Source organism: Sus scrofa, chromosome 15 (genome assembly GCF_054392235.1).
Source record: "Sus scrofa isolate SSC_HxYL_T2T_F1_AM1 chromosome 15, Sscrofa_HxYL_maternal_Yorkshire_Landrace_v2.0, whole genome shotgun sequence".
In the NCBI taxonomy this organism is placed as follows: Eukaryota; Metazoa; Chordata; class Mammalia; order Artiodactyla; family Suidae; genus Sus; species Sus scrofa.
The window spans coordinates 68,463,230-68,476,324 of NC_139397.1; the positions used below are offsets into that span (position 1 = coordinate 68,463,230).

The 13,095-nt window shown below is 38.6% G+C and overlaps 1 protein-coding gene across 2 annotated transcripts in view; it reads left to right on the forward strand.

The window, feature by feature from the left end:
* The first annotated feature begins 3,435 nt into the window (after positions 1-3,435).
* Positions 3,436-13,095, forward strand: part of TEX15 (testis expressed 15, meiosis and synapsis associated) — a 67,477-nt gene continuing 57,817 nt past the window's right edge. Inside the window, exons 1-2 of one of the 2 annotated variants that reach the window (XM_085000171.1) lie at positions 4,171-4,400; positions 4,590-4,664. The gene's annotated coding sequence lies outside the window, so the exon portion shown is untranslated. Of the gene's footprint in view, positions 3,627-4,170; positions 4,401-4,589; positions 4,665-13,095 lie in introns of those variants that run through there. The other variant, XM_005671810.4, reaches the window with a different exon arrangement.

Below are 13,095 nucleotides of genomic sequence, written 5' to 3' on the forward strand. Positions count from 1 at the left end.
ATATAGAAGTGTTTTGAAAAGAGCTCACAGATTGCAAAAGAAAGAAAGAAAGAACAAATCCCGTCATGGCGCAGTGGAAACAAATCCGACTAGGAACCATGAGATTTGAGGTTCAATCCCTGGCCTCGTTCAGTGGGTGAGGGATCTGGCATTGCCTTGAGCTGTGGTGTAGTTCTCAGATCTGATCCCAAGTTGCTGTAGCTGTGGCATGGGCCAGCAGGTATAGCTCCAATTGGACCTCTAGCCTGGGAACCTCCATATGCCTCTGGTGTGGCCCTAAAAAGCAAGTGAATAAATAAATACAATTTAAAAAATAAATACTGTCATAGGAAAAAAACCTAATTGTAGGAAAGCCCTTAGTCTGCAGGCAAAATGGTCCATCAAGTACTCTGCAGAATTAATTAAAAAAAAACCAATATCCAAACATTCTGAAAGATTTGAAAATACAGAATTAATTCTGAGTAACAGTTTTAACTATAATTAAAAACTGAAGAAAAAAATAAGCCTTGAAATGACAAATACATAAGAAATTATTTCATACATAAACTCTGGGTCTAAAATTCCAGATGACATCAACAATTGTGATGAAAATTATGTTGGGAGTACCCATCGTGGCTCAGTGGAAACAAATCTGGCTAGGATCCATGAGGATACAGATTCAATACCTGGCCTTGTTCAGTGGGTTAAGGATCTGGTGTTGCCTTGAGCTGTGATGCAGGTCATAGACACAGCTCCGATCCGGCTTTGCTGTGGTTGTGGCATAGGCCAATGGCCACAGCTCCGATTCAAACCCTAGCCTGGGAACCTCCATATCCCACAGGTGCAACCCTAAAAAGACAAGAAAAAAGAAAAAAAGAAAGAAAATTATGTTAATTTCTGTAGTGAATGGGGAAATCAATAGTTACTGTTTTCATCTGTGAATACTTTCTGGAGTTCCTGCTGTGGTGCAGTGGGATAAAAATATAACTGCATCGGCTCAAGTCACTGCAGAGGCATGGGTTCAATCCCTAGCCTGGCACAGTGGGTTAAATGATCCAGTGTTGCTCTGCAATGCGGCTGTGGCTCAGATTCAATCCCTGGCCGGGAACTTCTATATGCCATGGGTCTGGCCATTAAAAAAAAGAAATTCCACTATTATTTAGTTAACCAAAGTATCTGTACCTGCCAAAACTCTAGAGGACAACAAAATAAAATGTAGTCCATGTATCAAAATATGTAAATCAAACAAATAATAACAAAAAATGCAGGAAAATTAATATTTTTTAAAGATGATTAAATCAGTCATAAAGATTTTGTATCCCTTTTTAAAAAGAAATTGACAAGGAATAAAATCTAATTATAGTTTATTTTAAAAAGGTGAACTAAATAACACAGAAAAGTAAAATAAATAATATATAAATGTAAACAGAAATGAGGTAGCAATAATAATACCAGTTAAAGTAGAACTTGAGGAAACAAATATATCAGATTTTGTCTTGTTTTGAGAAAAGATCCAATATGCACAAAATATCATCTACATAAAGCTTTACATACTAAATAATATAGCTCTACACATATGAAGAAAAATGGCCACAAATTCAAGGAGAAATTGATAGAAGCACATTTCTCTGAGTGCATATTTCTCTGATTTCTTGGAGAAATCAAAAGGCAAAAACATTAAGTTGATTTTAAAAAAGTAAAGATTTCAGGAGTTCCCATCATGGCTCAGTGGAAACTAATCTGACTAGTATCTATGAGGATGCAAGTTCAATCCCTGGCATCCCTCAGTGGGTTAAGGATCTGGCGTTGCTGTGCTGTGGTGTAGGCTGGCAGCTATAGCTCCGATTCGGCCCCTAGTCTGGGAACCTCCCTAAAAAGACCAAAAAAAAAGTAAAGATTTTAATGTTCTGAATAATGTGATTTAATGACATACATAATATGTGTATGTTAAACTTTATACACTACAGAAAATAGCAATGGGAACTTTATTAACACATTTTAGACTACCAAAAAAATGAATTCCCAAAAGCAAAATTGCACAGATCACATTTTCTGACTGTGCTGTTATTAAACTGGGAAATAAGAGTAAACAACTTCTAAATTGCTTAGGAATTATAAAGCCTGTTCCAAAATAACTGTTGACATAAGAAATTAAAAATATAAATGCAAATTTAATTTTGAAAATAATAATGAAAACATTAGATATAAAAACTCATAGGATGAGGCCAATGTATGGCCTCAGAGGCAGATTCATAGTCTTAAAAAGGTTTTCTTAATATGAAAAAAAATGAAAATAAACTAACCAACCCAAGAAGAATAATAGAATATAAACCTAAGAAAATTATAAGCTATAAAACAAAAATTAATTCTTAGGTAATAAAAATGGTAGATTATTTTTTTCTTCAGAACTTGAAATTCTTCAGATTTCAAAAAGGAAACAAAAATGGGAATAGAGGAACCAGAAACTAAAGTTGTAGATTTGATATAGTTACGTTTTTCACAAGATCATTATTTTTTTCAGTTTCAGTATGGCATTTTACCTTTGTCTCCTTCCTCTTTTTTTTTTTTTTTTTTTTTTTTCCACACTTCTGGCATGTGGAAGTTTCCAGGCCAGGGATGGAAACTGAGCTGCAATTGCAATGTGTGCCACAGCTGCAGCAATGCTGGATCCCTAACCCACTGTGCCACAAGAGAAATTCCTACCTTTGTCCTTCCTATTTACTATTATAAACATCTATTTCCCCCCTACTGATTACAAACGTTCATTGTATGAAACTCTGAAGTTAAAGAAAAGCATAATGAAGAAAGTAAAAAATCACCTGTAATCCTGTAACTCTTTCTTAGAAATCACATTTTGCTTTTCTGTATTCTTTAACTATGTAAGCATGCATCCCTAAATATCTTTGGTTTTACTTGTTTTCGAACTGCATATAAATAGAAATTCTCAATATATATTCTTTTTTGCCTGACTCTGTTCCTTCCACATTGTGAAATTGATCTGCGTTGTTGCTGCGTGTAAGTGTAGTTCTGTTTTCACTGTTGTTAAATAAACCAGTAGGTGAATATACTATAATTCCTGTTGATGGATATTTGGATTATTTCCAGTACTATGATGAGTGTATAGCTATAAAGGCTAATATGGCTGCTATGAATAGTGTTGGTACGAAATTCTTACACTTGTCTCTTGGGTGTAAATTCCTAGGAGTACAATTGCTGGCTACCCTAATTCTTAAGTTTAAAATTTTGGAGGAATCAGGTCAATAAAGGAGAAAATGAGAAATAGATCAATTTATTTAGTCATTCGAGGCCTACTATGAGCAAATGGAGTATGCGCTGAATACACTTTTCATATTGCGACGCTGAACCCGGGTATTCGTTTCCGCTTAAAACCCCCTCCCCAAACTCCCCCCCTTACCCTTCCCCAATGCCCCTCAGGTTGCCCCCTGCAGGGCCTCTGGCTCCGCCCACTGCGCAGGCGCAGTTGCGACTTCTTCCTGCACAGCCGCCTCCGCTTGCGCACGTGCTTGAGCAGCGCCGCCTTCCTGGGCAGACGTTCCCGAAGTTTCTGCAGGTGCAGGTGAAGAAGTTCTGTTTCGCCTAGAAAATTTAGGTTCTGAATATTGGACGAGCGAAAAAGAATACTCAAGGTTTGTGGGGAAAGTGGCGGGTGTGGCCAGTCGATATAGAAGCTAGCGAGGTTACAGGTTGAATTTAAAGGGGGAATGTTAATTATCATAAAGTTCAGGAATTCTTAATTTGGACTCAAATATAAGGCCTCCGAGGGGCGTGGAAAGTGAAATTTTACTTCTGAAAAAGTGAGAATTTAGGCGAAAGTTAAATTTTAGCTTTCCTCAGATGAGCTTGTTCCCACGCACGCTCAACCTCAGGCCCGGCTCCTAGAGTCACTGAGGAACCGCGAAGCCTCCGTTAACAGCTGAGGACGCTGAGACACCGGGAGGGAAAGCACCACAGGTTGGGCGTCTCGCCCCGGTTCATCCCCTGGATCCTCAGCTCCCAGTCGCCCGAAAGCAGAAGGGAGCGCACGGAACCGTCGCTTCCGCGGTAGGGAGCCTCGGGTGTCCAGTGTTCCATTCGCGTTCCTTCCGGGCGGGGGCTGCTGAGGGGCGGCTGTCTGGGGGCGGGGCCTGGGCCGCTCATGAGGGGCGTGGCTTCCACGGGTACCGCCCACCCGGGGACAGCGGTTTGGGCTCACTAGTGACCCGCCGCTTCGAAGCGCAGATCCTGGCCACACCGACCGAGTGACGGCTGATTTCGCGGCGCCATGAGGCGCTAAGCCCTCCGCCCCCCGGGGCGTCCGCGCGGCGCATCGCCACCAAGCAGAACCCGCGCTTGGATGATGCCCGCCGGCCCTGGCCGACCGCTGTCTCGCTGCAGGAGCGGGTGGACATGGGAGCGCTCGAGTAGGCAGGGCGGCTCGGGAGTGGGGCGTAGGGGGTGTTCGGGCTCCGATGAGGGGTTAGCATCCCCCGGCGGGCGGGCGGGCGGACCTAACGCGCCTGGGAATGCGGCCGCCGCGTGTCCCGGGTGCTTTGGCAGTTGTAAGGGCTGAATGGAGGGTTTGCGAGACTGCTTCGCCTTGCTGCTTCCAGATTCAACTCTTCGCACATCGTGAAACTTTTCGGGTCCCACGGTGGTGTGGGTGCAGAAAGTGTCCTGGCTGTCAGGTAGTTTAATATGCGCCACTTCCTAAGCCCACGCCTACTCAGATCTTATAAGGCAGTTTCTATACTTTGCATATTGTGGTTGAATTTACTACATTTATTTAGAATGCTCAGTTTGGGGTACCTGGCCGCTGTGGTGGCCGTGTGGGAAAAAAAACTATTTAATAATGATGTTATAGAAAATGTAAAGGCTGAGGTTATTTATTGGTAACTGCAAAGCTTTAAAAGATACCACAGTTCCCCTGAAGTTTTAAAAACTATGGCTTCCAAGTGCAGTGTGAAGCATCCCAACACCCTAAGTGCATTATTTGCCTTGGGAGGGGTGACAGATAAATACGGCACTATTTCAAGGTATAAAATCCAAGAGACGCAAAGTGATAATTCGCTAATTTAAGGGTTTCAATTCCGTTTTGACAGTGTATTGTGTGTGTAGAGGGAACAGAAGTAGTAGAGGCTCTAAGAAAGTGTCATTGAGTTCATTGAGTTTACATTTAGAAAATGGCTAATTTTATTTATTAGGTATTCTAAAAAGGTTTCAGGGCGCTTCCATCGTGGCTCAGGGGAAACGAATCTGACCAGTGTTCATAAAGACGCAGGTTCAATCCCTGGCCTCGCTCAGTGGGTTAAGGATGATGCCTTGAGCTGTGGTGTAGGTCTTAGACGGGCTCAGAACTGGCGTGGCTGTGGCGGTAGGCCGGTGGCTACAGCTCCAGTTGGACCCCTAGCTTGGGAACCTCCATAATGTCGCGGGTGCAGACGGGAAAAAAAAAAATTTCTTTTCATTCAGAAGATACTGCTGATTGGAAAGGAGGGAACATTTTAACATCTGAGACCCAAGGGGACTGGAGGAGTGAAATCGTATTTAGAGACATATTCAATACTCTGCTTACTTTCTTAAAGGTTCTAATTAAAACAAAAGAAAACTCTACCTTATTGCCCAGATACTTAAAAATCTGAACCTTACCCAATCATAAAAATATCAAAATTTGGACAGACTTGCCTTAGTGTCTTGAATACCCTTGCGCATTTTCTTCTCAAAAATATATTGAAGGAGTTCCCATCGTGGCGCAGCGAAAACGAATCCGAGTAGGAATTGTGAGGTTGCGGGTTCAATCCCTTGTCTTGCTCAGTGGGTTAAGGATCCGGTGTTGCCTTAAGCTCTCGTGTAGGTCGCAGACGCGCTGGGATCTGGCGTTGCTGTGGCTCTGGCGTAAGCCGGCAGCAACAGCTGCGATTAGACCCCTGGCCTGGGAACCTCCATATGCCGAAGGTGTGGTTCTAAAAAGACAAAAGGCAAATAAATAAATTAGTAAAATAAAATAAAAATGTATTGAATTGATATGTTGAGGGAAAAATATAGGAATATCTGTAAATGTCAGTTGTCGAACAATAGGAAAAATAGCATAATTTTATTTACATTTTCTGGAATTTTAACTCTAATGGCTAGTGATAATTTCAGTTTTAGTATATTTTTCAGCCTAATTTTATTTTTATAGTTTAATACATTGAATGTTTTCACCATTTCACAGTATATACATATGAAATCATTATGTTGTACACCTGAATCTATTATATAACAATTATATCTCAATACATGTCACTTATATAAAAATTGTTTTATATAACCAGTAAAATATAATTATAGTACTTGCATTAATAATAAATCATTATTGTGCTTTTACTCAATTGCAGGCGACTTGAGGATCACTTTTTCTCTCTGTACACTGATTAGTATACTGGGCACTTAAATCATAAAGCTATGTTTTATTATACTGAAGGATGACATTATGCTTGGATTGCAAAACTTTTAAATTAGGGAAAACAATAACTGTTTTCACAATACCAGGGATTAATTTTAGAAAAACTGTCAATTACGATTTTTGGTAAATGTATTACTTTGGTTTGCTTTTGATGTGTTCCTATTTCCTTTCTTGTTTATTTAAAAATATCTCTGCTTTCATGAAGGATGCTTTAGGGCATTTGAAGTGCCTGATGGTGTTCTGTTAGATGTGATGGAATCTGATCAACTTTACAAATCATGATTGTGTTTCACACTTGGAGTTGGTTTTCTTTGAAATACTACTTTTTTTCTATTCGTATTTTGTTACGTTATCCTTATTTATCAAAAACTGTCTTTTTTTTGTTCAACAAGTATTTCTAGAGCACCAGTGTATTATTCATTGTTTTAATACATTTATAAGTGATATTCTAGGATGGTTGGTTTTTACTTCGTAATACTTTGTTTTATAAAGTTAGTCTAGTAGTAGGGTTTGGTTGTCAGAACTTAATTTTTAAAAAATATCTGTCTTTTACAAGGTGAAGTAGAGCAAACTAGAAACTTCTAAACAAAGTTTAGAAAAATTTAAACTTATGTATAGAGTAAATTTGATGATTGCTTTAATAAGCAACTTTGCCTATTAAGATAATCCCTGAAGACTAGTAACAACTCTGTGTTCTTGGAGAGTGTAATTCACATAATGTAAAGCCTTTGTAATTACTGCTCTCCAAAACTAATGATAGCAGCTCCTGAGCATCTGTCTTTAATTACAACAGCTGAGACTGGCAAAAGCTGCAGCTCCTGCTTTTAGCAGTGTGGCTGTAAATTTATGTGAACAATTAAATCCTTATTAGAACCTAACTTTTGTTTTCACATAGCTTTGGTAGTGCTTATTAGACCTTAAATATACAAAAAATATTTTGATTTTTGACGTTTGAGACCCAAGGGGACCAGAAGAGTGAAATCAGTATTTAGAGACATATTCAGTACTCTGTCATTGAAGTCATAAGTTTCTCTGAGAGGTTTACTGTAAGTCAGCTTGAGGATTTGAGGACAGTAATGCAATAGAGAACATAACTGATTTGAATGTCTGCCTTATCAGGATTCAAATCAACACCACCTATGCTACATGAGCAGACCTGAAGGGGTGCTGGGGGGAGTACTTTCTTTTTGTCAATGAAGATAAAATGACATTTCCTTTACACTTTTATAAGCATAAGCTTGTTGGCGCTGGTATTTTTACAGGTTGAACAAGACTGCAAAGTGGAGGGAGGGGATAAGAATGACATATTTTCTATGAAATCATCAGAAACCATTGTAATTCTCTCATTTAGATGTTCTCAACTTGGGATACATGGACTTCAGTGATTACTTGAAGCCCCTAATTCTTTGGAAAAAAAAGAGTGGGCTGTGTTATTTTTGTTGATTAAAAAGTTATATGACTTTATCAGACTCTTCCAGAGGGTATAAGGCTCCCTCCCCCCAAAATAAATTTAGCAGTAAACTTGAGAGAGGTTGTTTTCAGAGGAACACATTTTCAGTTTTATAAACTGAAATAGCTAGTTAATAGCAGAGCTAGGACCTCAAGTCTATGTTTTTAACTGCCAGTCTTTTGCTTTTTCCATTAATCCACATTTTTGCACCTTGTAATGACCTGTAATTTTTGACAAGGCAGTGTTATGTATCCTGTGGCTTACAAGTAAAGTCTTGTTTAGAGAGATCTTTAATGCGGGAGCATTAAATGCCAGATATTAGCAGAAACTGAGTAAAAATCGAATTATTTGTAAATGGAGATATGAACAAATATTTCCTAATATTAATAGATGAAAACATTAAAAACATTACTATGATTTTGTGTCATTAATATAATAGGACAAATCCAAAAGGGACAACACTTTTATAAATTCAGATTCTTTGTTAGTAGAGTTACGTCTTGTGGTGGTCAGGGAAGTCTATGAGTCCTTTGAGCTTGGAATGATAATCTTACTTAAGGTTTATACAAACTATACGTTCTGCGAGGTTCGTTTGTGTGACATAAGTTTTAGCCAAGGATTAGGAAGCAACTTCAATGAACAGCAAAAGAAAAGGTTTTAAAAGTTCCACAAAATTCATCTCTCTCTCTCTCTCTAGAAGACCCAGTTTGTATGTTTACAGGTGTCTTTCAGGCCCTTTCCAATCAGTTAAACCTAGTATTTTAGTTTCTCCAAATGTATTGTGTGCCTACCCATCTGAGGTGTTTAGTCCATACAAAGTCAAGCACTTTACAAATGCTTGTTTTCTCTTAAGGCTAAAAAGAGAATAAGCTTTTACAGGTCAATAAATAGTATAACTAGTTGAAAAAGGATGGAGGAATATTGTGATTAATATTAAACTGTAAGGATAAATTACATCTCCTTATGTGATTAAACATGCACCAGAAGTTCCTGTTGTGGTTCAGCAGGTTAAGGACCCAGTGTTATCTCCGTGAGGGTGCAGGTTCGATCCCTGGCCTGGCTCAGTGGGTTAAGGATTCGGCATTGCCGTAAGCTGCAACAGGTCACAGATGTAGCTCAGATCCGCTGTAGCAGTTGACTCCTGGCCCAGGAACTTCCGTATGCCACAGGTACAACCCTAAAAAGAAAACACAAAAATGCACCAAAATAGCCAACACTTATATAGTGCTTTACTATAAATCAGCCATTTTTCTTGCTGTGTATATTAATTCGGTTAACCAGTACAGCAGAAGAGTGTCAATTTACTGAATTAACTTACTGAGTAAATATATATTAATTTATATTTTTATATATAAAGAAACCAAGGCATGGAGAAATTGGGTAAGTTGCCCAGTCAGTAAGAGGCAGAACAGGATTTGGAACCGAGTGATCTAGCTTTACCAAATTACAACTAAAAATATTTATTTCTTTGGAGTTCCCGTCGTGGCGCAGTGGTTAACGAATCCGACTAGGAACCATGAGGTTGCGGGTTCGGTCCCTGCCCTTGCTCAGTGGGTTAACAATCCGGCATTGCCGTGAGCTGTGGTGTAGATTGCAGACGCGGCTCGGATCCCGAGTTGCTGTGGCTCTGGCGTAGGCCGGTGGCTACAGCTCGGATTCAACCCCTAGCCTGGGAACCTCCATATGCCGCGGGAGCGGCCCAAGAAATATCAACAACAACAAAACACAAAAGACAAAAAAAAAAAAAAAAATTATTTCTGATCTATGGCATAAGTTAAATAATTCTCTTTTAAAAACAAGAACTACTTACGCTAATTTTTAAAGAAAAATCATTTGCTACAAATTTGCTGAGTCTGAGAAAAAAGCTAATGGCACATTATTCTGTTTTGGTCACGTTGATATTTATGAACTATTCTAAAGTGGGACTGAAATTTTTTGTCTCACAAAAGAATAACATAACAAAAGGCAAGAAATTGATCCAAGTTCATTTCTTGGCCTGGGGTGTTATGACCCATATTCCAGTTCCTTTTTATCTGAGAACCCAGAAATAGTCAAGGATTGCTCATAGGTTTCTTCGAAGTCCTTTAAGTCTCCAGCCTATCTACTTGGTGTTACATCCACCAGGTGTATTTTAGTATTTTAGACTTTGCGTGATGAAACTGCTTCTATAGAATTTTGAGAAGCCTGTTTGTTACAAGTCAGGTAGAATCTTAAAATGAACAAGATGTTATAAATAGACAAATTATATTAAAACTTTTTAAATTAAAGTATAGTTGATGTTCAATGTTATATGTTACAGGTATACAGTATAGTGATTCATGACTTTTAAAGGTTATGCTTCAGTTATAGTTATTATAAAATACTGGGAATATTCCCTGTGTTGTACAGTATATCCTTTTAACTTATTTTATACTTAATAGTTTGTACCTCTTAGTCCCCCCCCATAATGCATCTCCCCCCCCCCACTTGCAACTACTAGTTTGTTCTTTGTGTATTAAGATCTATTCTCATGTTAGTGAGGATGCTTATTATTTGTTTGTTGCTAATATAAAAGAAGATTAGAAAATTGCCAGTTGTTACCTTCTCAAATTTAAAATTAAATATGGGGGAAAAAGATTACCTTTTTTTTGGCCATGCCCATGGCATGCAGAAGTTCCAGGACCAGGGATCAAACCCATGCCAAAGCAATGACAATGCTGGATCCTTAACCTGCTAGGCCACCAGGAAACTCTGAAAGATTACTTTTAAAATGAATATTCTGCCTCTTTTATGAGAAGAATGTATAATTTGATACATTTATTTAGGAATCATAATTGTGTATTAGCTTTTGGGGAGCATGACTCTGATACAAATAGGAATGGTTCAATATTACATTAAAAAATTTTTTTACCTTTTCTGGCCTCAATCAGACCATGGTTCAGCAGACCATAATAGGTAAGTAATGATTTATAGCTGTATTTTCCATACCGAGATATGTAGAAAATGAAACTACTTTTGAATTCTTTGGACCAATACAGAAAGATAGCTCAATATTCTTAAACAAGAAGAACATCTTGAGATTCAGCACACAGTTCATTGATCTTGGAGGGCAGTCTGAGGAATACCTTGGTTTTTAACTAGAAAGCAATGCAGTGCAGGAAGAAAAGTAGATTCAGCTTTGGTTCAGTCCTAGTTAGAAATGTATCAAGTGATGTCTCATGTATTACCTGTATAGTTATTTTTCGTACATAAATAAAAAGGAATTGGGTAGATTTTTAGATCTGACCAATTTTAGAAATTTGTTGTTAGAGAAAGTAACATAAACTTTCTGCAAGGATTAAATATGTTCTTATTATTCTTTCTCTTCTAAGAGTTTTATGTTTTTAACCCCCTTGAAAATTGTATGTCATTATCTATAATCATCTGATTATTCCTTTGTATTTCCCTAATGTCTTTTAAAAAGTCTCATAGCTATAATAGATTAGGTACTAATTTTATCCCTGTGCTTTTACAACAATTCCCTAACTCCTTTTAAATGTAATTTCCATCTGCTGAGCAGAGAACGCACTCAGCTTGAGGTTACATTGATTGACTGATCTATTCTTCATCTTTCACAGCCTCATAGCACAATTAACTTCCATATTTTACACCCCTCCAGCAGCACATCTAATTTCCAGGACTTTGGCCAAGCAATCATCTCTCTGTTTATATCTGTGTAGGGAGCACCAGAAGTGACTTTAATCAGGCAGAATGGCGGCTTTCTTGCTGTTGTCATTTGCTTTTCACTCTGTTTTCAGTACAGTGTGTTTCAATAACTTAGAGGAAGGCGTTATATTTAATACTTGAGCTCACTAATAGTAACAGTTATTCTCATTTCTGTTCACCTACAAATATTACAAAACAAGGTTGACATGGAGGAGAAGGATAGGTAATCCAAGTTGTCTTTCTTGTTATGGAATAGGTTCCAAGTTGTACTTTGCTAATTGATTATATGATTGAGTGGTTCTGTTTAGGTCGAGGCAGTCAGAACTTGTGCATTTGAGAAGGTTGAAGGAAGGACTAGGGCTGGAGGATTGAGTAGTGAAGAGTTGATCTGTTTTCTTACCTTTGTCTATAGCCAGAATGACCTTGGCCTCTTTGTGGAATTTGATCTATTTTTACCAAAGTTTCTAAACTCTAAAGAGAAAGGAACCAAGAGAGCCCTAACCCTTGGGGGCCCCTTAACTTTAATTATTCTCCTGTGGAAAAGCAGCTAGACTAGAAGTACTCTTTCCTGTAGCCTAAGCCTTTGGGATAGTCTTTAAAGCATGTAAATTACTTTTAACTTTGCTCTCATTTGACCATGTATAATTAGGTAGATATAGAATGTTCCTTAGGCCTGGAGGGAAAGACTGCCCCAAACTTTTGAGAAGTCCATCCATGTAGTACAGGATATCAAAACAAAATTCGGATTTCTGAGTCACCACAGAATAACGTAAATGTTTGAGAACTGGTTTTTGCTTCTAGCTTAGGCAGTCATTCATATTGGAAATTCACTGATCTGACAGACAACTGGCCATGAGTTACTGTGATAAAGTTTGTTAAACCAAATAGTTTAAAAAGTAATCTCTCTCTTGTCTATTCTCTTTGCCCCAAGGGCAGTAGACTAAACCCAAGCAATAAATATAAATGAATAAGTCTTGAGAAATGTGCTATTAATTCTTAGACTTTTCCTTTGTGAAATGCCCAAATTGTGCCTGATCATCTACATTGGTGGTTTGCAAAATGTGGTCCTAGACCATCAGCATTACCTGGGAGTTTATTAGAAATAAAAATTATTGGAGTTCCTATTGTGGCGCAGCAGAAACGAATGCGACTAGGGACTATGAGGTTGAGGGTTTGGTTCCTGGCCTCGCTCAGTGGGTTAAGGATCGATCCATTGTTGCCGTGAGCTGTGGTATAGGTTACAGATGCGGCTTGAATCTGGCATTGCTGTGGCTGTGGTGTAGGCTGGCAGCTGTAGCTCCATTTCGACGCCTAGCCTGGGAACCTCCATATGCTGCTGATGCGGCCCTTAAAAAAAGAAAGAAAGAAAAATTCTTGGGTCTTAGCTCAGACATTAATTGGAAACTCAGACTGAATTGGAAACTCTGGAGATGGAACCCAGGAACCCAGGAATCTGTGTTTTAATAAGCCCTCTGGGTGACTCTGATATATCTTAAAAGTTTGAGAATCACTGACACTAGCACTAGATTACCATGGTTTT